Raw genomic sequence first — 25,802 nt, 5'->3', positions numbered from 1 at the left:
TGACAGCTTTTAAGAAATTCTAAATGTATAACCATTCCGAAATGAATAAGACGCAATATAAGCTTCTTATTTAGTAAAAGATCAAAGGTTAAGTAAAAAAAGGAATTTCTCAAATTATGCTGGCACAAATATCTTAGGCGTTAAAGCTAGATTTTATGAGCTAGGTCTAATAGTTTGAGTGAATTAAGCTGAAATACTTTTCGAATAATTAAAAGGATGCTATAACTTAAAAAACATTAAAATTTCTAGAACGTGGTTTGTTGATTTTATGGCAATTACTTGTTTCAAAAAATTTGCAACCAACTGTTTTTCAGAACTTCAAAGAATTTTCGAAATCACATGATAATTTTCCCTAAGAGAAGAATAATATTAATAAAATTTTTTAGGAAATTTATTTAAATTTTTTACATTTCCATCCCGTAGGCCCCAAATGATTTCCCTTAATTTTTTTTTTTTGGCACCTTGTCTCTCTAAACTAACTAAACTAATAAAATTTTTAAAATAAAAGAAATATTTTTCGTGTTTTACTTTGTCATCTACTTGAATTAGATCAAATTTTTTTGGATTACAAAAATATGAGTAAAGAGAGTTCAATTTTATGCAAGATGGACTTACACCAATTTGTCCTTGATGCCATAGATATATAAAACTTCATAATTATAGTTTTGGGAACCAAGTAATTTATATTATACAATTTTAATGAATAGCGAGAAATTCATTGTTTCAACATTGTTAATACGATTCCTAAGTATATTTAAAGATTTTATCCTTAATAATAATAATCTATCCAAATTTAAGAGAATTTCCTTGAAAAATAATTAATTTGAATTAAAACCAATCATAATTTGCCGGTCAGTCGAGGATTACAGCAATTTATGAAAAATAATATTGAAAGAAAATATTATAACTATTGCTGAAAAGATGAGAAACTAAAAATGGAGAAAAAATAATAATAATGAGAACCTATAAAGAAGAAAAGGAAAAAAGAAGAAGAAGAAGAAGTAGTAATAAAAGAATAAAGATAAAAAAAAAAATGAAATAAAGTTTAAAGAACGTGAAGAAAAACCTGTAGTAATTGAACACTTCAACAAACATGACACTTTATTAAGTTGGGCGCCACAACAAATTATCATATTTTTCAATGAACGACTTAATTTTTTTTTTATTATTGTTATTTTTCTTCATTTTTTTTCTCTCTCTGCTCTGTTGCTGCTGTTATTTTTCGCTTTTCATAATTTCTAAGTTGTTTTTTGTTGTTTTTTTTCTTTAATATTATTTTTCTACTTCGGTGTTATTCTCTTTGGATTTATTATTTTTCCCTTTACTTTTTGAAAATATTTTTAAGCAAATGAGCCGAATTACTTCTTCATTTACATTATAACATTAACAGCTTCAACTCTTCACTTTTAACATTTTCAACATTTTTATTTATTTTTTTTTTTCGATATTTATTTTTTTGTAATTATTTAAGAAGTTTGTATTTTGTTTTTCTCCTTTTTTTTATTATTTTTCTGTTATTTTTGTAGTTGTTCACATATTGATGTTTGTCATTTTTTGTTGTTTGGATGCTGGCTGTATTCATAATTGAATCTACTTTACATATACGTGATAAGTGCTACCGTTCTTTTTCTTAAATTTGAAATGTCATTGATGGATTTGTAAAAGAATTCGGCTATAAATTGTAAGCAGTTTTTGTTCTATTGCGAGGATATGACAAGTAAATTTGTATTTTTGCTATTAAAATTGCTATTAATTGCTTATAGTAATCAGTTGCTAGTAAGAGTAGTTACAATTACCCTCTAGTGAGAAGAAATAATAAGTGTTTGATAGTTTTATAATTCACTAGTATTAATTGTTAAAGTTCAATATAATTCTAGAGATCTAGAACAGATAATGAATTACTGTGTACGTATTATCAATATCATTGCCGTACTATATAACAGTATTCATAAAATTATACATATTGTTTACAATAATTATTATTGTAAACAATATGTATAATTTTATATTATATTATATAAATTAATGTATAATTAATATGCTAATTAGCATTTAGCAGTTACAGAACATAATATTGTGCAGCTATTTAATGAATTATAATAGATTAACCCCTTCACTGCCGCGTTAGACAAAAGGCCTGACATGTCACTGTCAAATACGGCAACCAAGGAAATTATTTGGTTCCTCGGCGATTTTTAACATTATTCCATTTCAGCGTCAAAATTTCTCTTGATTTGTATATTTTAACTGTCAGATTCTCAAAATAATAAAAATGCATTCCGAGAATGGTGACTGACGTCGCGATTTTTGAATAGGTCTTTGCCAGGTCAAAGTGTCTTTCAAAACCATTTTGCCAGGTATTTTTGACTAAAATGTCGCGGCAGTGAGAGTGAATGATAATATTGTTTAAAATGAAAAATACTAACCTTTTTTCTGATAAAGTGCGATTGGATTGGTGCAAGATTCAACTAAAAATTTGAAACTAAACAAACAATTGTCAAATAATGACAATTTCATTTTTCAAAAGTTTCCAAAATCATTGTATTAAAGTTACTACAGAACGGCAACTCTTGATTATCAACAAAACTACTTAATATATGCATTCATATCGCGGTAAATATTGATGATTGCTATTTGATACAAATATTTTCATTATTCTACTAAAAGATTAAGAAACTATATAAAGTGAGTGCAAGAAAAACAGCATCCTACCCGTTTTTTCTTCAATTTTATTGAGAAGTTTTTTAAATATTTTATCAAAATATGTTGAAAAAATAATGAAAATAAAAAAAATAAATTTATATATGTAAAAAATAAACATCATCTATATTATACATATATATATATATAAAATCATTATCACCTTTCATCGGTAGTAATACACACATCAAATATACATACGGTACGTGCATATACGAATACACATTAAGCATATAAGCATAATGAAAATAACTAGCGATGCGATATGAAAAATATTTAAATTTCAATATAAGAAGAAGCCCAAAAAAAAAAAAAAAAAACATAATAAATGCAGAATTTTATTACTTTTATTTTTTATTCTAAAATTTTTAAAATCTTAAATATGAATATGAATAAATTTTATGCTACATATATGGGAATGACATTCTTTCAGCGTCTCCTTTACTATAATATTTTCATAATGTGAATTCAAGAAAACTGTATTCATGTTCAGTATGGCATTTATAAAAGTAATAAATACAAACACAAATAAATACATATATATATATATATGCAATATGAAATCTTTTAGCAATAAGGTCTTTCAATAAAATAGGTACTCAAATTACATAATTGTCATAATATAATGGAATGATTTTAAGGATCTTATTAAATTGAACTTTAAATTGAAGACTATGTGCCGAATATTGTTACCATATTTACCTGAAAACCAAAAATTAATTTTTCGAAATTTGTTACAATGTTCTAATAGATTTTAAACTTTGCTTTTCTAAGGCAACACTATTTTACATTATAAATTACAATTAAGCGTACACGACAACTCTTAAAAATTATATAAAGAAAAAGTTGAGCAGTATTTCAAGAAAAAATCTCTTAATAAACTCGAGTAGCTTTTAGGGTTTAACAAATGGCATACGCATTTTATTCACAAACAGTTTGATTTCTATCTTCAATTAATCAAAAAAATGGCAGTTTCTGTTTCACCAAGTTTCAAAAGAACTAATGAAATATGACAACAGAAAAACTGCATAAACATTCGTCGGCAATTTCTTCATGCCTCTGTAGCTCAGTTGGTAGAGCGTCCGCCTAGAAAGCGGTAGGTCACTGGTTCGAGTCCAGTTCGAGGAGAAAAATTTTTTTAATGAATTTATCTGCCTTTAACTCGTTCCTTTGATTACGTCATCCATCTGTTCTGCAGTTGCATGAAGAAATTTCCATTAAGATAAAATACATGAACATACTTTTTAAAAAGTAAAACCAAAATTAAAAGTGATTGGTCCAATATGACCTGAGTATCTTCTAAATTTAACCGGAAAATACGTTTAAATTTTACTGCCCGTCCTACAGATAAGGCTGATGCCGTCATTAGCTTGTATATTAGCGTTCTGGCAGTGTTTTCTTTGATTTCAATGCACTCTATGAGATACTACTAATCTCAAATTATAATTCTTTGGGCACTTTTAATTATATTCTGGACAAAGTTCCTTATCAATGCATTCTAGAAATTTTATTTGAGTGCTCCGATCTAGTTCTCTAATTCACCTGTAAAGCAATTTTGCAAAATACAAACAAATGTTTTTTTTCCCTATTCACTGTGAATACAGTTTGATTTTAACCTGTTGATAAGTTTATTTCAAATATTTTTTGGACTAACAGCGCGCAACCAAATTTATGCCAATTTTAAATAACATCATCAAATTTGACATTTGAAATTCTTTGAAAACACGATTATTCTGTCAAAAATTTTTGCATTTTTTTTTTTCTTTTACTTTAATTTAATACAAAAGTGTCATAAGTTTTTTTTTGTTTTAATAACACAAATTATAACACTCCCCTATCGGAGAACTCAACTAACATTATTTTTAATATCAAAAGCAATATTAAATAAAGTTGAAGGATTTGAATGAGATATACAAGTGGACATAAACACATATATATACACCGTTTATTCAGTGTTGAAAAACTTAATGGACTCATTGATGCATAGGCATTATGTATACGTTCATATATATATGCGTGTATATGGAAGTTTTGTGATATGATAAACTGAATTAGATGATGATAGTTATTAAATGAATGGCGCGGTTAAAATGATGATAGTCAAATGATGGTTATGCGATAAAGAAAAAAGACTGTTAGTAGAGAGAGAGAGAGAAAGAGAGAGAGAGAGAGAGAGATGAAAAAATTGAATTGAAAAAAATATTTTTTTTTTCTTATTTTATATTTTTTTCGACGAAAAGAATTTTGATCCCCTTTATACACAATTTTTTTTTTTTTAGTGAAAAAGAATATTTATTTTTTCTGTATTCTTGTTTTGTTTTTTTAAGATAAATGTTGAAGATGTTAAAAAAATATTTTAAAGAAAAAACGAAAAATGTAGAAGAAGTTTATAATTTTTTTTTTATTAAAAAAAAAAAATTTTTTTATTTTTTATTCCCACGTTCATGATTTTCTTTTCGGACATAGGAATTTATTTTTCAGTTTCTGTTTTCATATTCAACTAATACTCACACAATTATAATATATACATATGAATTTTATAACACATATAGTGTTATACAAGTATGTATATGACAGTATATATAGAAAGATTTAAAACATGAAATTTAGATATTTAGATCGAGATTTTTACCTGGAATTCATAAATTTTTTTTTTTTATTTAAAATATCTGAGAATGAAGAGTTATGATGTCAATAATAGTAATGATTAAAATAATAAATAAACGATGTTAATATTTGATGAATATCTAAATACACAGTCATACGCACATACATAATTAATTAAGATAAATTTAAATGATAAATTTTTTATAAATTTAGGAAGCTGATCAAAATCAGTTTAAATCAATTTTTAAGGGGGCATCAATTATTCACTTATTATTTTGGGTGGGGGGGGGGGACACATACAGAATAATTTTTGATAAAAATTTGAAGGAAAATTTGATAAAAAAAATTATGTTTGTCCACTAAAGTCATATTTTTTTTATTCCATACTACTTTAGTATTATCGAGTGACGTTAGTAGTTTAAGTTTTACAAAAATATTTTCAAATTCAAAATTAGACTATTGGTAAAGCATTGCAAAAAATATTCTTTATTATTTTATCTTAATGGAAATTTCTTCATGCAACTGCAGAACAGATGGATGACGTAATCAAAGGATATTCTTTATTAATTTTTTTTATTCATCTAACGAAATAAACTTTGATCTTCATTAAATATCTATCTTATCTATTCGCCCTCAGTGTCTGTATGTTCTTTAACAAAATTTCGAGATAAAAGCTGAATTTTCTTAGAATTTTCATCTTTTTTTTCTTGTTACTCCTTAAGTTACAGTCTGATAAAATTGTAAAAGAATTTGAACAGTTTTTCACATCTTATTTTACTGAAATCACAAGGAACATTTTCATTCTTGAAATTCTTTTTACTTCTCATTTGATTTGGAATCAGAGGAAATTAATAATAAAAACTAAAACTTTTAAAAGTCAAATTTAAGCAATGATTTTTCACTTAAATGGCAAGTTTGAACTAAGCGTTTCCTATTTTTATTAAATTTTTACTATTAGTAAATATTTTATTGTATTCTTTCTTATTGCCTTTTGTCTTCAAAGTCATCGCTTTCCAAATTTGGCAAATCATCAATTATTGGACAGTGATTTCTTCCAGTTTGTTAGATTTGTTTCATAATGCTATTAAAGTAACAAAGTAATAGAAAATATCTTCTATTTGAAATATTTCCCACATGTATACTTAAATATGTTTAATATTTCTCCTAAATGTATGCAATTAAATTGTAATAGAAGCAAATAATTTAAAGAAGTTATATACATATTTATTTAAATTTTATTTAAATACGTAATTGTATTGTACAATTACGTATTTTTTGCTATTTTGCCGTCCTTAAAGCTTTTAAAGTGTATATATACTTTTCCCACAAGCTATTGAAATTAATTTTAGTACTATTGAAGTTATTTTTTTTTTTCGGAATCATTAGTTTGGTTTTATTACTATATTTGTACTCGATGAATTAAAATTATTATTTCTTTAATGGAATCCTCAAATTTTCCTCAATTTAATATACAAAATATTAAGAATTTCAATAAAACTTGTAATTTTCTAATAGAAATTCTAGACTCAATTTTATGAATTTGTTTTTCCAATATCTATATATCAAAAATGAGAAACTTGATATAAAAAATAGTTTCTTAATTAGAACATTATAATGAATGCATTGTATATATACAATGAATATATTGTAGTACTGCTTTGTAGTACATAATAAATTTGCTGCCCATACAAAATTTCATTTTCAATTGACTACACTCTTAAATTCAATAGCTACTAGCTATATAGTCTGAATAATTCTAAAACATTTTAACATAATGATCAAATTATAATATGTAAATTCATTCGCCTTAATGTATGCAACCTAATTTCTTTGAATGAAAAGCAACCTTTTGTTCAATTTATTTTTTTGAACAAGAAATAAAATCTTTCTTCTTCAAAAATAAAAACAAATTTCCTTTTATAACTATTTATAGTAAGTAATAAATTTCAAAAAACAAAAAAAAATTCAATTTTTAATTTCTCAAAATCTTTATAATCTTTACTTGTTTTTTAAAAATTTATTACGAGTACAAACGCAAATGCAAAAATTTCCTTCAATAAAACTTAACAAACATACAATAAATTACATGAAAGGATTTTCACAATTCAAATGATTACCATTATAAATTTTCAGAATTTGTTATATGTGTGTATGTCAGCTATTATATTATATACCAATAACATTATTATATACTTAATTTTACTACATAATTTTATAAGGTATTTACAGTTTATGAACCATAAAATTCTTTATTTTTAGTTCCGGTTACTTTTTTTTTGTGATTTTATATTCCTTTTTAATCACATCAAAAAGGATTTTTTTGATTTTTATTTGCAAGAATGCTATATGCGGTGCAAACTTAACAATTAAAAAAAAAAATAAAGCAAAAATTTTTTTTATTTGCTGACTTTTGTTATTTTGGTTTATAACCCCTTTTTACTTTTCTTGATTAAACTGTAACAAGGTTCTGTTCTTGCCTTTAGATTTTTTCTTTAAAAAAAAATGGAGAGAATTAAGTAAAGGTGTGCAATATTGCAGTCATAAAGAATGTATAGTAATTTTATATAAAAAACTTTATATTGTATTTTTAATAAGTTATTTATAAAGGATAAGAAAAAAAAATATAAAACATGAAAATAAGAAAAGAAGTAGCAGTTGGAAAAATTATAAAAAATTTTACTTCATTTATTTTTTTATTTTTGCAATATTATAAGTACAAACATACAAACCTATTGTAGAAGAATTTTATTTCCGGTTCAGAATTTTAGTTTTAGCAAAAAATATTTACTTATTATATTTTTATGCATTTACTTTAAATATACAGGGTTTAAACTTTGTAAAATGAATGAAATTATGCGTTCTAAAATTTCGATTTTAAAGAATATTAAGTTTAAACCCATTCATCGACGATAACATTCGCTTTTCTATGATACAAAGTGATTCAGTAATGAGTACAATGATATAACATTGTTATATCATTATATAATAACTATCGTTTATTAAAGAATCAAAATAGGTACTTAAAACATTTGTTTAAAAACGAGGATTAAAGCTCGACAGTTTTCAAAATACACAGATTTTAACAATTTTTTAACAAATTATTACTTGCACACGTGTTTCTGCTAGTAATTTCCGTTACGAAGCAGGCAAGGATATTCAAATAAAATGTTTTTCTTTTAAAAACTCTAATTAATTTCTAATTTTCGGCATTCCGACAATTTCGTGTTGAATCCTTTAAAACTAAATTTTAAATTTTTAATCTCTTACACAAAAATTTGGGAGCACGAAATATAATTGTAATTCTGCACTAAATACAAGTTTTCTTCGAACTTAAAATAATATCAAATAACCAAAACCAAATTTTTAAATTGTCAGCAATTATCGACTTTTGTAAAACTTTTGTTCCTGAACTGGGTGCCAGATCTCAAGGGTTTTCCGAGTTCCAGGAGTTTTAACGAATTTTTACGAAATTTTTACTTATCCAAGTTTTTTTGGATTATAACTTCAATACAAGGCCTAGTAAAAGACTTAAAATAGACATGCTGCTTGATTCTGTATTTTATGTACCTTCGGAATACAAAGCTTTCGAACTTTAGAGAAAATCAAATTTTACTCTTGTTTTATTTTTTCAGGTTTTTCTAAATAGATAATTTCGTAAGAAATTTTTTAAAGTCTTGAAATTTTTTTTATAGAATTTCGTACCAGCTGGTTAAGCTTTAATTTAATTGCTCAAGCATTAAATTTTTTTTTATGGTACAGAAGATATAGAACTAAAACCATTTCTAAGTCAAAATTTTAAAGCCCCTATTTTTCACTATATTTGATTTTTATTGATCTTAAGCGCTCTAATTATCTACTATCAATAATTTTTGACGACAAGAGCCACTCAAAAAAATAGTTGACACTTTTAAGAGCCGTTATTTTTATAAAAAATCTGAATTTTAATATTTTTGTCGAAATCCAACAATTAATAATAAAATTGAAACGAAATTTTATATAATCTTCTAATTTGAAAAACAAAAAATGATTTTATAAAATTTGAAATTTTTGAAACGAAAAACTAGAATTTTTTATTAGGAAAAACAAAAAGAAAATCTAGTAATCAAAAAATTTTTTTTCGAAACTTTTCTTGGTAAAGAAAATTGATAGATTTTTTATTTTTGCCAATTTTTATAAGAAATGGTACCTATATGGTTTGAAATTTTTAAATGCATTTTTCTCGGATTGGGTGCAATTTAAAAATTTGAAAAAATAATTTTCGAAATCTAGACAACATTCGGCATCTGAAGTTATTAAAATTATCCAGATAGAGCGAATTTTTAAAGACATCCCATATAAATTTTGACATTTATTTTAATAAAAAAAAACATTTTTTTAATAAGAAAATTTACTTTTTTTTTTCACAAAATGGGGTTAAAAAATAATTTGATGGGATTAATCAATTTGAAACAAATTTTTACAAGAACTGAAATTGGTGAATTCAATTAAAGAGATGATCCAGTAAAGCAATTAATTTAAAATACGCGATGATGAATAGAAATAGATTTGAAAGAAGAAAAATATAAATTTTTGCCCAATGAGGTGAATTTCCTAGGAAAATTTGGTGTTTGTTTTGAGAACTTTGTAAATTGAATTTAATTTTAGTTTTATTGACATCTTTTGTATCCCATTGACATTTTAATTAAGTACAATCAATTGGATACAATTGATTGTACTTAATTAAAATGTCAAAAATTTCTCTCTAAAAACGTCATATTAAAGTGACATTCTATATCAAATTTCAAGAACTGGCATTTAAAAAACTGAAAACACCCTGTTTAATATGCAATTTGATTTTTATTTTTTTATTTTATTGTTTTTCTTCTTTTCTTGTTTTTCGTATTTGTTTTCTTTTCTTTTGTGGAAATTCCTTGAAATAATTTTATTATAAAGTAAAAAATGTACTCACGTATGTACATACATATTTTTTGTATGTGAACATGTGTATGCAATAAATAATAAAAAAATTTTCATTTTAAAAATCTGAGCACTTTCATGTACATACAAACACATAAATCCACTCTCATATAGATTAGAGAACGTATGGTCTTATATACACGAAAAAAAAAACACTCTGTGTGACGGAAATAAATGAGTTTTTACTGCTTTTATTTCTTACTGCTTTGCGTCTTATTTTTTATAACATTTTCGTTAAAATTATAAAAATGATTGGTAACCTTAAAGGTAATAAAGAAGGTACAAAAAAAACAATTTTATATAAGGTATAGAACAATAAAAAAAAAATTAGAAGAAAAAAAGAAAATTAAAAATCGTAGACAAAAGAAACGATTCTTGAATGAATGAAAGAAACATTGAATTAAAAGAAAAGAAATAAAAACAATAAACAAACAAAAAAAATATGAAAAAAAAATAAAAATTTCTGTAGTGTTTTTACAAACAAATCCATTATAATTCATATACATACACTCGCACACTTATTTATACACAAGAGTGCACATAAATGCATTCACTATATATACTTATATATACATACATATAATATGTATGTATGTATACACACATATTATTAATTTGTAAGAATAATGATTTTTAATATAGCGACTTGTGGCAAAAAAGCTAAACATTTTCTACAAAAGAATTTCACTATAGAGCAGATATATATACTTATATACATATATATAAATTGTAATAAATCTATTTACAATATACATACTACATGCGACAAGGTACATTTAATTATTTAAAAATAAATTATAAATACATATATCTGCAAAATATTATTTACAAGTTCATTGAGTTTTAATGGTACAAATATAAGAATAACTTGACAAAATTTTTATGCAATTAAATAAGAATTTTTCATTGAATACTATAAAAAAAAATATTAAGTTGATTCATAAGTATTTAAAATTTAATTCATTCTAGATTTTATTTGTAAGTATAAATTATAGTACAAAAATTGAAGGGAATATTGGAAATATTTATAGGATTTCATTCAATAGTTTTTAAGAAATTGAATTAATTTTAATAGTAGGATTAATTTCTATTGTTGGATTCTAACAAAATTAAATGTATAATAATGTCTTAATTACATTCTAATTAATTAAGATCGCAAAAAATATTAAAATACATTATATTTGTATTAGAATTCGAATAATGTGTATTAAAAAAAGTATAAAATATTGAATTTGACAGACGAAATTTCGAAAGTGAAATTGTGGTGTTCTATACATTTCACTATAAGTTTTAAGAAATTGTGAAATAAAATTTAAGATTCGAATTCAAAAGTAGTTTAGTTTATGCTAAATATTTATTAAAACACATATTGAAGCATAAAATAAATTAAGAATGTAATTAAATAGAAATATTTATTCACATACTCGTATTTGCAAAATTTAAATTAAATTTACAGCTGAAAAATCAATTATATTTACTCTATACCTCATACAATTATTCATCTCAATTCTCTACTCCATACAATAATCCGTCACCGTCGAACCGTTTCCGTCTTGTAATTTGAAAACATGGAAATCATTATATAAAATTTCAAAAATAATTCTCATTCATGTACGCCTTTTTAAAAATTCTAATACAGGCATCCCTTGCTTAACGACGTTTTTGAGACTGAAAATTTACAACGTTAATCGAAATGATGTTATTCGAGGTACATATAAAAAAATTTATATTAAACACCTACATACACATTACTTTTTATATAAGAAATAATAAACAACAATTATGTAGGTCCTATAAACTTAAATAGTTATTTTAACTTCTTTTTTAATATTTTTCAAATTCCTTAAGATTAACAAAAAAACAAATAATGCTGTAAGGTACTAATAGAAAATTGTTATACATTTATTATACATAAGATATATTTATGTATATACACAAAGTAAAAATGGATGAGATTGAAAAAATCGATTTTCAGGGTCAGACAAAAAATTTAATTGTCAAAATGAAAAAAAAAATTTTTTTTTGGTAGAAATTTACTCCGGAAAAAAAAAACTTCAAAACGAGGGAAACGACGTTATCTAAATTAGTTATACTAAAAATTAAAAGACCGTAAATCGAAATGCCGTATATCGAGGGGGCGTAAAACGAGGAATACCTGTACTAATTTTTCCTGTTAATGAATATTATTTTATTTGAACGAAACAGCAATCGTTAACAATTACTGTATTTCATTCTATGATATTTTGAAAATTTTCCAAACCACACGCAATAAAGAGTGCCGATTTCGGAGTTGATTAAATTTGAATTTCACTATAGTGCTAGAATTTCCAGTACTAGATTTCTGAGTTTTGTAGATTTTTTTTCACTAAAGCTCTAGAAATTATTCAATTTCCATTAGCACCATTACCTTCTCACATAATTTTGCATCAACTTAATTTTTGATTGACATTACAACAAAAAGAAGACATTTAAAATGTCTAGTACTCGTATAGTAAAACTGCGTAAATAAATAAAAAATGGTAAAAATATTTTGATTTTTTATAGTTTGACAGTTTAAACTAAAAAAATAAAAATAAAAATTGTCATTAATACTTCCGTTTCGGTTTTCGATGTTTTGAAAAAAATTTGCATTCTTTAAAAAATTTTTTTTATGCATTTATTTGAAATTGCAAGAAAAATAATATTGTGAATATTTTAAATTCATTGATTTTATTTTCGCGATGAGTACCTATAATTAGATTCGTGTTAAAAAATTTTAAAATTTCTAAAGTTATTTGTGTTTAATTTTACATACTTAAGAACCTTTTTCCAATTCTATAAAATGTGTAGGGTAAGTGTGTATAAATTAATTTTACTGTATGTTTGAAGACGGAATAAGTATGTATGTAATAATTTTTTTTTTTTGATATCACGTAAAATGTTTACTGTTTTAGCATAAGTGATCCTTTTAATGGTGATGACATTTGACATGTCAATGTACACATGTAATTATTGATATTGGAATTTTGAAAAATAAAAATTTAAATTTAGTTATAAGTACTGAATATGCATGCAAAACTTAATGTTAGCATTAGATTAAATTGATTGCGGAAACAGTGTGATTGAAAATATTAAATTAATTGCGTTAATGTTAAAACGTGAACAGTCAATTGTTAGTTTCAAATTGTTTTCGAATTTATAAATTTTTTAAAAATATGTCTAAAAATATTTCCTCAATTCTTTACTTTCCTGGATTATTGTAGAACAGAAATAAAATTATTGTTGACAGAAGACTTTATTACAAGAAGCACGCTTATAGGAAAGCGAATACAGGAATGTTTATTACATTTTATATCGTTAGAAACTTGTTCGAGTTATGAGAGAGAATTTCGAACCTCCCTCTTGTTATTAAATAAAATACAACAGCTTGTAATGAATATATTTTGAATTTAGAGTACATAGAATGATTTAGTTTATAAAGTAGATAAGTTTTTCGATTAAACCATTTCAAATTTCGAAATGAGGATGACAAATTTAAAAAAAAATTAGGAAATATGTGAACTTTGGATTTTTGATTATTTGTCAGTTTTAGAACAGTGGGAGATAATCGGATTTGAAAGTGCGTATAAGTGCACACAAAATAGATATTAGAAAAAATAGGAAATTACATGTTTGAATTAAAAAAAAAAAAATTTTCTTCTTTTTAAAAAATATTCGGAGACTCTTTAAATGCATGAAATGCAGTAAATATTTTTTGCGAGAAGGACAAGTTCCGCATTAATTATTGTGATTGCTAAGTAATAGGAGTGTCATATCTTAGGTAATTGGTGATCTCACTTAAAATGCTATAGCATTAATTATTTTAATTATTGAAATTTAATTCTTCTATACTTAATATTAAAGTTTAATTTTAAAATTAAAATTGTGTGTATTAATATCAAAAAACATAAATATTGCCGATAAAATTGTATAAATTAATAATCATTAATTATTGAAAAATGGTAATCTATAAATGGTTGATACAAACTGTAGAAATAAAATTTAATTTCAAGAACAAACAGAAAAAATCTGTTCAAAGCGATTAACTCAGTAATAGGATTTGACTATTAGCAATGTGTAATAAACAACTTAAGCATGAAAAAAACTTATTTAATTTTATTTAGTATTAAAATATTTATGTACTTATATAAACACATGCTCTTACAAATATTTTCCATTAATCGCGCATTTAATCTCATATTAAATCGTATTTAATTATTAAATGTTTTTTTAAAATACATACACACTAATCTATATAGATTCATTAACAATTACATGGAAAATTATTTTTATAGTAAATTTAAAAGAAAAACAAACAAAAATAAAATTTTAAAGTTTTATCTTGTTTTACTGTTATTAATTATACTGTTATCAATCTAAACTATTTAAGTTTAAGTTAATCGCTGGGTGTACAGCTCTGTTATGCTTGTAACACCAATTGTGAAAGAAATTTTTGCTATTAAAGCTTTGTACTGTTATAATATGCCAATATACTTAATTATGTTGAAATTTTTATTTTTATATATGTATGAATTAATGTACTCAATGCGCATAACATGCAAGGTACTTTTTTACATGCATGTACTAAGAACATTTTCTAACTATCTTACCATAAACGTGCAGAAATTATGCAATCACATGCAACTTGTTCCTACAAAATTAATAGAAAAAATCAAAATTTATGAAAAAAACAAAAACATGTTAAAATTTTGCCTTGCAAAAAAAATTTCTTAATTTTATTCTTTTAAAATAAAATTTTTATCTGTAAATTTATAAAAAAAAAAAACAATTTTTGATTTTTGCTCTAATTTAACATTATTATTAAAAAAAAAATTTATATTTACTTAACAGAATTGCATTTATTTTCTTCTCCCTCTCTGTTCCCCCCTGCTACTCTATGCTTTTTGCGTTTCTCAATTCAATATAATCAATGTGACATAAAATTTCAATTAATCGTGACTTGTTAACCTCGATTGTATGTCGATTTTTTTTAACATTATACTTAAAAAAAAAAAAATGTTACAGAAAAAGAATCTTGTTAATAATTTTTAGAAAGATTAAAAGGTTTATGTATTTACAAGCATTTATGTACATGTGTGTACATTTGAATTAGATTTTGATCCTTAACCATGCTTAATTCATATAGCAATAATTCTTATTAATTTTATAGAATATTTTATCGCATGCAATAAAACAAATTTCGAAATATTTAAAAATATTCCATTTTAAATATATTTAAATTAAATATTTTATTGAAATGGAAGATAAAATATTAATTTAATTATTGATAATAATATTAAATTTTTTTTTTTTTAAATTAATTATTTAAGTGATCTTTGTATTTTAATTTAATTTAATAAGTTGATAAAATCGCCCGGTTCAAGAAGAAGAGCAATAGCTGGTGGGCAATCAATATGTAGTGTAAATTTAAAATTTTTGTGCAAACAATGTTAATTTATATATACGATAATATGAGTCATAGTTCATTAGTTCAAATAATTGTTTTTAATGGTACAACTTTCGTATGTACCATTAAAAACAATGAACCTATTTGTATAATTTGCTCCCTCTTCTTCTTTACCAATCTGTTAAATCTGTTGACTTTGATTTTACCGAAAATTATTGATTGCAATCACATATAATACAAAATTTTAACTATACTTAATTAAATTGTAAATATTTTTCGAGTTGAATTGTATTTTATTTATTTGATCTTAATCTAATTGACTATCTGTATAACAATATTTTAGTATAGAGAACTGTTCTTATTTAAAATTTCTGGTAATTCAGTTAGCTTATCTGAAAATTATTAAAATGTTTTTAATAAAAAATTTTTCATATTTGCTTTTTGAAGTTTCTTATACAAATTTTAAATATGCTTATTGTTCAAATTACAAGATATTATTAAAATTTGATTTGAAAATTTTTATTATGTTAATAGCTTATATGGAACTAGAAATTGTTATTAATATTTCCAATTGATTCTAATTAATTATTAATACAAATAAATTCTAATTAAACTGTGATATAGTTTAAGGGAACGTTTTGAAACTTAAATAGTCTTAATTTAAAATAATAAATAATAAATTACATATTTTTGATTGAAAAACAAGTTGCACGTGCGCCCAATATTATGCAATATAAACAAGTTATAAATATACAATGTAATTTTTGCTAAATAAATAACTAGAAACAATTATTTTCAATTTACATTACTTCAATACTATATATGATGTAAGTGAGGTCTTAACATCTTGTAACTTGTCCTATAAAAGGTTGATTATCTCATAATTTATGCTAACCCATAGCCGCTAAACATAAATAAATTCATATACGCAATATATGACTCAAAGAAGGTAACAGGTGGTTCTGTCGTGGTAGTATCAAAATGTTAATATCAAATTTTGTAAAATTTTATAAAATTTTTGCAAAATGTTCAATATTTTTTCACAATACTTCATATTTAATTCCAATTTACCATTATAATTGTATGGGATGCATAGGGAAAATCGGAAATTTATTACCATAGAGCGTGATATGGTTTATTCGATTAACATTAAATTTAGAAAAAAAATTCTTTAAAATTTATAAAATGCAATTTTAATAAAATAATAATAAAACCAAACTACTTGTATGCAATTTAAATAAAAACATTTCATTTTAAATAAGAACAAGAATGCATTCTCATTGTTCAATTAAATAAAAGTATATGTACTCGATTACATTATAATTAAAAAATTTTTCTACATACAAATAACAACATTTTTTTCATAATATAAGTCTGTATATAAAATTATCTCTTCTTAATTCATATACGCATATATATACAAATATACGATTGCACTAAATTCATTGAATCATAATATTCAATTGAATTGAATATTCAAAAACAATAGAAATAGTTCTAATAGTATTTATTAAATATCCTTGAATTTGACTGTTGACGTACAATTCGTATATAATAATTATGTCAAGCTTTTGTTTTTTCAATTTCAAAAAGTAAATTTATACTATACAATAATAAACACATATACACATGTATAAGTGATTTTATAATATGCAAATAGATTTATTTAATTGAATTGATTATTCACTTAAATTCAAAACTAAGCAAAATGACAGAGGAATAAAGTAAAATTATTTTAAAAGTTTCGGCTGATGAGATAGACAACAACAACGAAATAAAAGTTAAAAAGAGCAATATAAGCTGCCAGTGAAATTAAATTGATGCGATTTAAAAATTTCAAACACTCATTTTGAGATATACTTAATACCCTACACCTTCACCTATAAGCCATTGTAGCCACCGTGAATTTTGTAGCTTTTTTTTAAAAAATTTGTGAATTTTCAAATGAATTTCGAAAAATAACTTTGTTAATCTATCTGTTAGCACAATTGCTGAAAAATTAGCCTATAAGTTTGGAAATTGTTAAATGTTTTTGTGATTCTATCTGAGAAATTGGACACGGAACATATTTTAATTAACATTTTATTAACGGGTGCATTTTATGACATTAATTTAGTTATGATAAAATTGTGTTATTTTTAAATTATTCAATTATGGTGTTGCCATATAGCATCGGTGGAAAAAGAAATTTTTTACAAAAGAGGTACTGGTGCGGCATCTATGAAATAAAGTATAAAGCAATTGCAAGTAAATTATGAATAACAGTGGAATCTTTATGTAATTTTGAATTATTTTGTTTGGCAGCAGTAATTTACAAATAGCACTTATGACATTTAATGTTATAGCTAATACAACGTTATATCCGAATATTCCACTGTAAGTTTAAACTTGTTTCTAGTACGTTTTAATGATATTTTAAGAACGATTTTATTAAACATTTATTTCACTACAGCTTGACCGGATTTGTAATATGACAAACTTTGTTTTAGACTGTGCGAACTCTCAAATGTTATATAGCTATTATGTTTTTTAAATGTTTTCTATTATTTTACTAAAATGATTTTGTCAAAATTTTTTTCCGTGTGTGGGGTGGGGTGTATTGTACAGCGTATTTATGCGGATTCATCTATTAAACAAAGTACTGAAACAACACTTCACTGCTTTTAAATAATATTTAAAATAAATTTAAATAATCTTTTAATTTAATATTCTTTTACATTAAGTAAAATAAATTAAAATTGACTTTTTGAAGGAGAACAATAACAATTTCATATTATGTGCGTACACTAATTTTGTTCTCATCAAAAGTGAATCTTTGAATTCAATTTGAAGTTTTTTGTTTTTTTTTTTGGAATTTTTCAATTTAATTTTGTTTGAAGTGAGACTTTTTCACCCTGTTGTTATTAATTTATGAAATTCTGTTAGCGCCCACTGTTATATTAATTTATTTATTCAAGAATATAAAGAAATAAAATATACTTTTGATGTGCATAGAATTGAAAAACTTAAAAACAATTCAGAATTAATTGAAATCGCATCAATGCATTGCAAAATTTAAAAATTTTGTGGAATGTTTTTGTCTTTAAAAAAAGTTCTTAATTTCAAGAATTTTAATAAAGTTTTTCATTATTGTTCTTTTTTTGTTTTCTTTTGTATATATAAGTTTTAAAGTAATTTTAAACGGATATATAAACTTGAGACTTGGAAATTTAAATACACTTCAAAAGGTTTATGAAAATGTGGTAAGTATTTAATTAATTTTTCTTAGAATAAATTTTCAGTGTGTAAAAGTGTGTATATATAAGTTATAAGTAATATGGGATTTTTAATTTATGCAAGTAGCAAAATAAGTTTTTGTTGAATCTAAATATCTTTGTGATTTTGTACACATAGTTATACAAATTTGCAAGTATTACAAATTTTCATTGAAAAAAGAATAATTTTACATATCCTATATAACTACTTTAATTTGTCACTGAGATTTCTGCCCACAATTTTTTTTTTTCAACTTTTATATTATGGCATTGGAATTTATTTGTCCTATATATGAATAATCAAATTTCATTTCTCGCCAATACAAAGTCAATTTTGCTCAAGATTATTTTTGGAAAACAAGAAATTTTGTACAACCCCAAAAAGTATGCAATTTTTTGAAATAAAACAATATAAATAAATTGACGATTATTTCTTAAAATTCATTATAAATTGTTGAATTATTTGCCAACTGTATCCAAAAACCGATTTATTAAAGCCGAATATTTCATTCAAAATAACCACTTAATTTCAGAAAAAATGGCCAAATAATTCATTAAGATCTAAAATGTTCACATATAATTTTCGATTTTTATGATTAACACGAAAAAAAATAATGAGTCTAAAGAAAGCAAAAAAATTAATCAAAAATTAACGCAAATCCGTTGATTTATTCTAATTTTCTAATTAAAAATGTCAAAAACTAGAACGTAAACCCAAAGCATATTAAAACAAATTTTTTTTTCTTATACTCGTAACAAATAAAACGTAAAACATTTTAAGTGTATTCAAAAAAAAAAAAAAAAATTAAAATAGAAAAAAACTTTTTCTTCAAATCAAAATCGTTTATTTTTTTTCTTTTACTATTTTGATTGTATAATTTGAGTCCTTACTTATACGCTAGTACTCAAAATAAAGAAAATTGTCACATTTTAATTCTCATCAAATTCATCAAAATCAAACCACCCGCATTCCTATTTAAATATTTTCTGTTATATTGCCCTTTCTTTCACTTGATTGTTTTTATTTAATTTATAGAAATGTTTGTGTGCATAGTTATGGGAATAAATTTGTTATTATATATATATATATGTACATCATGCGCATATATACACGCTTTAAAAATAAATTATTTGGGAGCAGTTCATATACTTCTAGAATTCTATTAAATAAACTTGAAATAAAGAGTAAAGTAAAAGAAGAGAAAAACAAAATTGATTGAAATTTCCTCGAAACGATTTGAAGGAAAATAATAAATCACTTTTTTCCTTATTTATTACATTTTATTGTTATTGTTGTTAAAATTCTTCTTCTTGTATACCTACTTATTTTATTACTTATTATTTGTTTATTATTGTTAGTCATTCTATAACACGCACACACACATACACAGGCTCGTTTGTATTATATTATACAAAAATTTATTTTGCTATTTTTTTTTTAAATTTGTCAGTTTATATTGCATGTCATTACTTATAACCCCATCTATATTTCTATCTACATAACTAAGTATGCATATAAAAATGTCAAAATGACACGATAGAAAAATATTCAAGAAAAAAGAACAAAAAAAAAATTTCTTTTAAAAATAAAGAAGAATACAAAATGAAGAATAGAAGAGCACGACAATATTTTTTTAATACAGGACACGTCGTTTCTTTTATACTCTTATTTTTAAAGCCAATTTATGTTCAATATATGAAATTTGCATAAAACCTTGAAAAAATATTTTGAAATTTATTTAGATTTGCACATCTGTTCCAAAATAACCAACTATGATTTGCTTTCTCGAATACCATCAAAACTATTCTCAACTACTGGAATAATGCCAGCATTTCCTTAATTGCTGTTTTTTTTTGGTGATGCAACAAAGCCTACACTGTGACCCTAGAAGAAAATTTAATTCTTAATTATCTTCATAAATTTCTACTTAACTTTAGAGTAAATTCTATTCAATACTGTTTCGTAATGCCAATGGCTTGCATTTTGCAGCTGTAAGTTACGATAGAAAGTAAAACAATAGAAATAATAACAGTTAAAAACAACAAAATTGTCATATCGTGGTTAGAAACAATGATAAAAATATTAAAGAAAAGTAGTAAGAGAATGTGATAACAATCGTCCCTTTTTCTTTTAAAAAAATGCAAGCCTGTTTGTTTGTTTCTTGTTCACGTGAATTAATTTTAACATGAACCTCTTTTTAGTATCCAAATATATTGTAAATATTGTAATTAGAAGATTGTTACTTAAAATGTAAGAAATGTCGGTGTTTATACTGTGGACTACATAGGTATGTCATTCATGCCAATATAAAGAAAATTATGATTGGGTGGTTGACAAAAATATTAACAAATTTTGATTATCAAAAAAAAAAGTTGAGGAATAAGAATTGGAGAATGCAATACGATCGAGGAATAAGAATTGGAAAATGCAAATTAAAAATTTTATAGTCTAAAATAAAATATGAAAATGAACATAATTGAAAAATTCAGCAATTATGAGTAGCACATTGCAAAATTTACTTGCATTATTCGAAAATATGTAAAGTAAATTTTTGTAGTAAAAACAAAGTCGTTTGGTCTACTATTGCATTTGAGAGTGAAAAGTTTGAGAACAAGAAGTTGCATTTGATACCATTGAGTTTGAGAAGATTTTGAATTTTGAATGAATACCGAGATTAAATATTTGTGGCCAATACAATTGTTAGATTAACATAAGAATAATACAAATTTCATGATTCGCAATTGAAGTTTTAGTAAAATCTGTTTCGTATACAGCAAATTTCCTAGTTAAATGCAGTTCTCCAAAACTAGTCATTTTTATAAGAGATATTTAATACTGTGAAAATATTTGTTGTAAAGATACTCGACAATAGAGTTCAAAGGTATCCGACATTAGAGTTATGACAATGCCATCTTGAAAAAATATTTTTTAGTATTGCAAAATTTTAAGAACGAAAATTTGAGTAATTTCGAGATATTCGTTGTATGAAACATTGTTGAAAACAGAATCAAACAAATTTGAAAGTGAATTTGATCTCAATCTTTAGAGAATTTTCTGACATACTCAATATTGCATTAAATAAGTAAAATAAATTGACTTGTTAACCGAGTCTATCTTTCTTCATTTCTCAGTTATGACATTACCAATGTTGTAAGGCCTAAATCTTTCTAATAGAATATTGATAAAAATTCTATCACCGGCTTGAATATTTTATGTATGTACGCCGATTTTTATTGGACCTGTATCACCATTGAAATAGAACGTAAAATATTAAATTCAAACTTAAAATATTTCCATTTAAGAAAATGAAATTTTTATTTAAATTTATAAAAAATCCAATTGATAGGAATATTTTTTTTTTAAATGAATCAATTTTTTTTCTACATCTCATTTTATTCCGTCATGTTTTCTTTTTTTTTTTTTGTAATTTCACCTACGTAATCTTAGGAATTCACTTAATTTCATTTATATAGTGACATTTTTTTTATATTTTGTTTTATATACAGGGTTACTAGTATATAAGTGCACTGTGCTTTATACCGTTACTGCATATAGACTCTTATATATGAATATAATTTAGAAACCTCAGAGCATAAGCTTTCTCATGATTATCTACCTTAGTTAAATTCTCTTGACATTTACAAATCACATGTCTTTATTAAGGTGAAAAAAATAAAGCCTATCTGAGGCAAGTTGAAAAAAAAAACAGTTGAGATTGACTTTAAACCTAAGTCCTACAACAAGAAACCTGTCAAACTTAACTGAACATTGTCTTCTTACAAAAATATTTCCTAATATGTAACATATTCATGAGAGTTTACACAATGGTCTTTATAGATTTTTCCAACACAATTATATACGGGACACCTTATATAGGTATTAACACATATAGACAATGTACGTTATACATTTCTGATACAGATTTTGTGGATAAAATTTTAGACAAGAGAAATGAAATTCTTCAAATTGTTTTCAATTTTCACTTACACAGAAAAAAAAACAAAACAAGCTCTTGTTAATTTTATTAAATTTAAAAAAAAAAATAAATGATTACGTACATATTTTTCGGTTTTACATTCTACATTTTTAGGTTATATTGTATGTAACTGGGTACATTAAAGATTACAAAGTAATTCAAATACGAATAACACAATCATTGTTTCGTTTTTGTGCATTACGAAAAGCACCCATAAAAAAAGATCATTACAAATTCCAAAATGGCGCGAAATTTAGAAAAAAATGGTTTTAAAGTGAAATTTTTCAATGCCTGTAATCTTATAACTTAATCTGCTCGAACATTTAATTTTTATTAATATTTCTCTACCAATTAGCAAGTGTTGCAAAACGAGGCCACAATAACGCGACAAATGATTTTTTTAAGAAAATATTAAAAAAAAAATAGCAGACTTGACCTTAATGTTAAAATTAAGTTGTCAAATTTTTGGTAAACAAAAGAAATTTATAGTTGTCAGGAAAAATTGTCTGAGTTGAAAAGTGTTTTCACGTATAAAGCGTAGCTGTTTATACTTTGTGGATTTTACACACTACATGGATTTAGGTAAAACTATAGAGAATTTTTCATTAAATCGAAAACTAATCTACAAAAATTAAAATATCCAAAAATTCGCCACCACGTTTTATTTTTAATTACTTCCATTGCAGAGGACAAATCTCAATATATTTCTCTAAAATTTAAATATAATAATATTCGAGTAGGGGTACGATAACATTAACTTACATTTATTATGACATTAACATATGAAATAAAATGTAACCTACAACTACAATTAATGTGTAAAAAGGTTAAAATAAATGTATGTACATTGTACATACACGGTTAACTATAAAAAAAAAAATGTAACAAGAATTGTTACAAAAATTGTATCAAATGCGATTCTTATCTCGATGGTTATTATTTTTTTCTTCTTTCATTTTATTTTAACAATTTTTTTTTTAATTTTAAAAACTCTTTTTATACATAATTTTTATTAATACAATTATAAGAGTTTTAGGGCATACAAACATTTTTGATTTCATGTATGACTCTTATAAAATTATTAATAGAAAAAACAAAATAATTTTTTCTTTTACTCTTGCTTTTCTTAAATAATAGAAGGTGGCGGTCGGCCAACTAAAACGACAAAACACGAAAATATTTATTTTCAAGTTTAATGACTTTATAGATATGTAAAAAGCGAAAATTTACAGCTGTTATTAGCACAGAGTTTACATTCAGGTAACAGGTCTGATTATTTGTTTTTCAATTTTATAAAAAGATAAGCTGAGCACATATTAAATTTGAAGATATAATATCGAAGCCGACACCCGCGACAAAATTCCAAAAAACCGTATATAAATTTTATATTAAATATTCTCTTCTCTTAAGTTACTTTTTCTCTTAAGTTTTGTTAAATAAGGGAGAACAGTAACTGCAAGACGATTTTATATTTTAAATTAAATCAAGGGTGAATTAACAAACTGATAAAGGCAGAACGAACTCCTCCGAGTTTAAAATTTAATAAATTTAATGGTAAATTTTAAATATTTAATGGTAAATTTTAAATAATTTAATTTTATACATTTAATTTGTAAAATTTAGTTACAAAACCAAGCTATCATTTTTAAAGTGACATAAATGTTAAGTGTTTTAAGTGCCGAATGAGTTTAAAGTGCTATACAATGAATGAGAAATTATTCTCTACCTTTCATCATGGACATAGGTTTTTTAAACAAAATTCTATAGATCGTATTTCCATGAATAAACTTGTTAAATGCTCTCTTTTAACTCGCTTCTGACATATTTACATATATATATATGCATATCATATACAAACATATAATCTTATTATTGTAACATGCATTACGTAATTGGGTACCTATTTATATTTTTAAAGATAAAAATAGGCAATTATAATAAAAATACTTATAACCTTTATGATTATTTTATATGTTTAAAAATAAGTGTAACGCAAATACTATAAAAATAAGTAAAGAAAAGGATAATGTAAGCTATAAATTGCTTTTAGAACATAATAATAGACATTATAATTATTTATAAAACAATTGCGATTGTAATAAATTGTGTGGTAGTAAAGAAAGTAAATTTCCTAATTCATATTTAACTGTTTTTATAGTTTAATTGTATTAAATTCCGACGAATGAGAATAATAAAGGAACATAAACGCCTTATGTACAAAACTCTCTCTCTGAGGCAAGCGTATAATAAATTCTCAAATTACTATTTTCAAGCTATTTGCTTACTTGATAGAAAATTCAATTTATGTATATGCAATTGCTTCACCGTGTCATAAGAAAAATTAAATGAAGAAGAATAATTCAATATTGAACTGACGAAGAGGAGAATTCGAATATTGGACTGAGGATATTTTGTAACACGTTCTTTCAATTTTGTATTAATTTGTCAATAAATTTATCTTTAATATTCATATTGATGGCATACAAATATTCACAAACTGCTACTTAATAATTGTATTTTGTGAGGATTAATTTAACGGTATGTTAATTTGTATTGTTGTGAATTGTAAATTTTATAAATTTAGTAATTATAACTTGTTAATAAATCTCTAATATAGTTTAGGAATTGGCATCAGTAAATAAATTTTTAATAATTGTATAAAATCTGAATAAAAAAATTAAAGAACCCACCAACGAAAAAGGACTAAAATATTTCAATCAGAATATGCAATGAAAACATAAGAGTAAAAGAGAGGGGGGGAACAATAAGAGACAGAGAAATCAGTAAGTAAAATTATTCAAAAATCATTACTCATCTTCTAACTCCAATATTATGCACAAGTCATATGTATGTATGTATGTACAGCGAACCAGATTTTTAATA

The sequence above is a fragment of the Condylostylus longicornis genome, unplaced genomic scaffold (assembly GCF_029603195.1).
Source record: "Condylostylus longicornis isolate FDR11 unplaced genomic scaffold, ASM2960319v2 ptg000038l, whole genome shotgun sequence".
Taxonomy (NCBI): domain Eukaryota; kingdom Metazoa; phylum Arthropoda; class Insecta; order Diptera; family Dolichopodidae; genus Condylostylus; species Condylostylus longicornis.
This window is presented reverse-complemented; position numbering follows the sequence as displayed.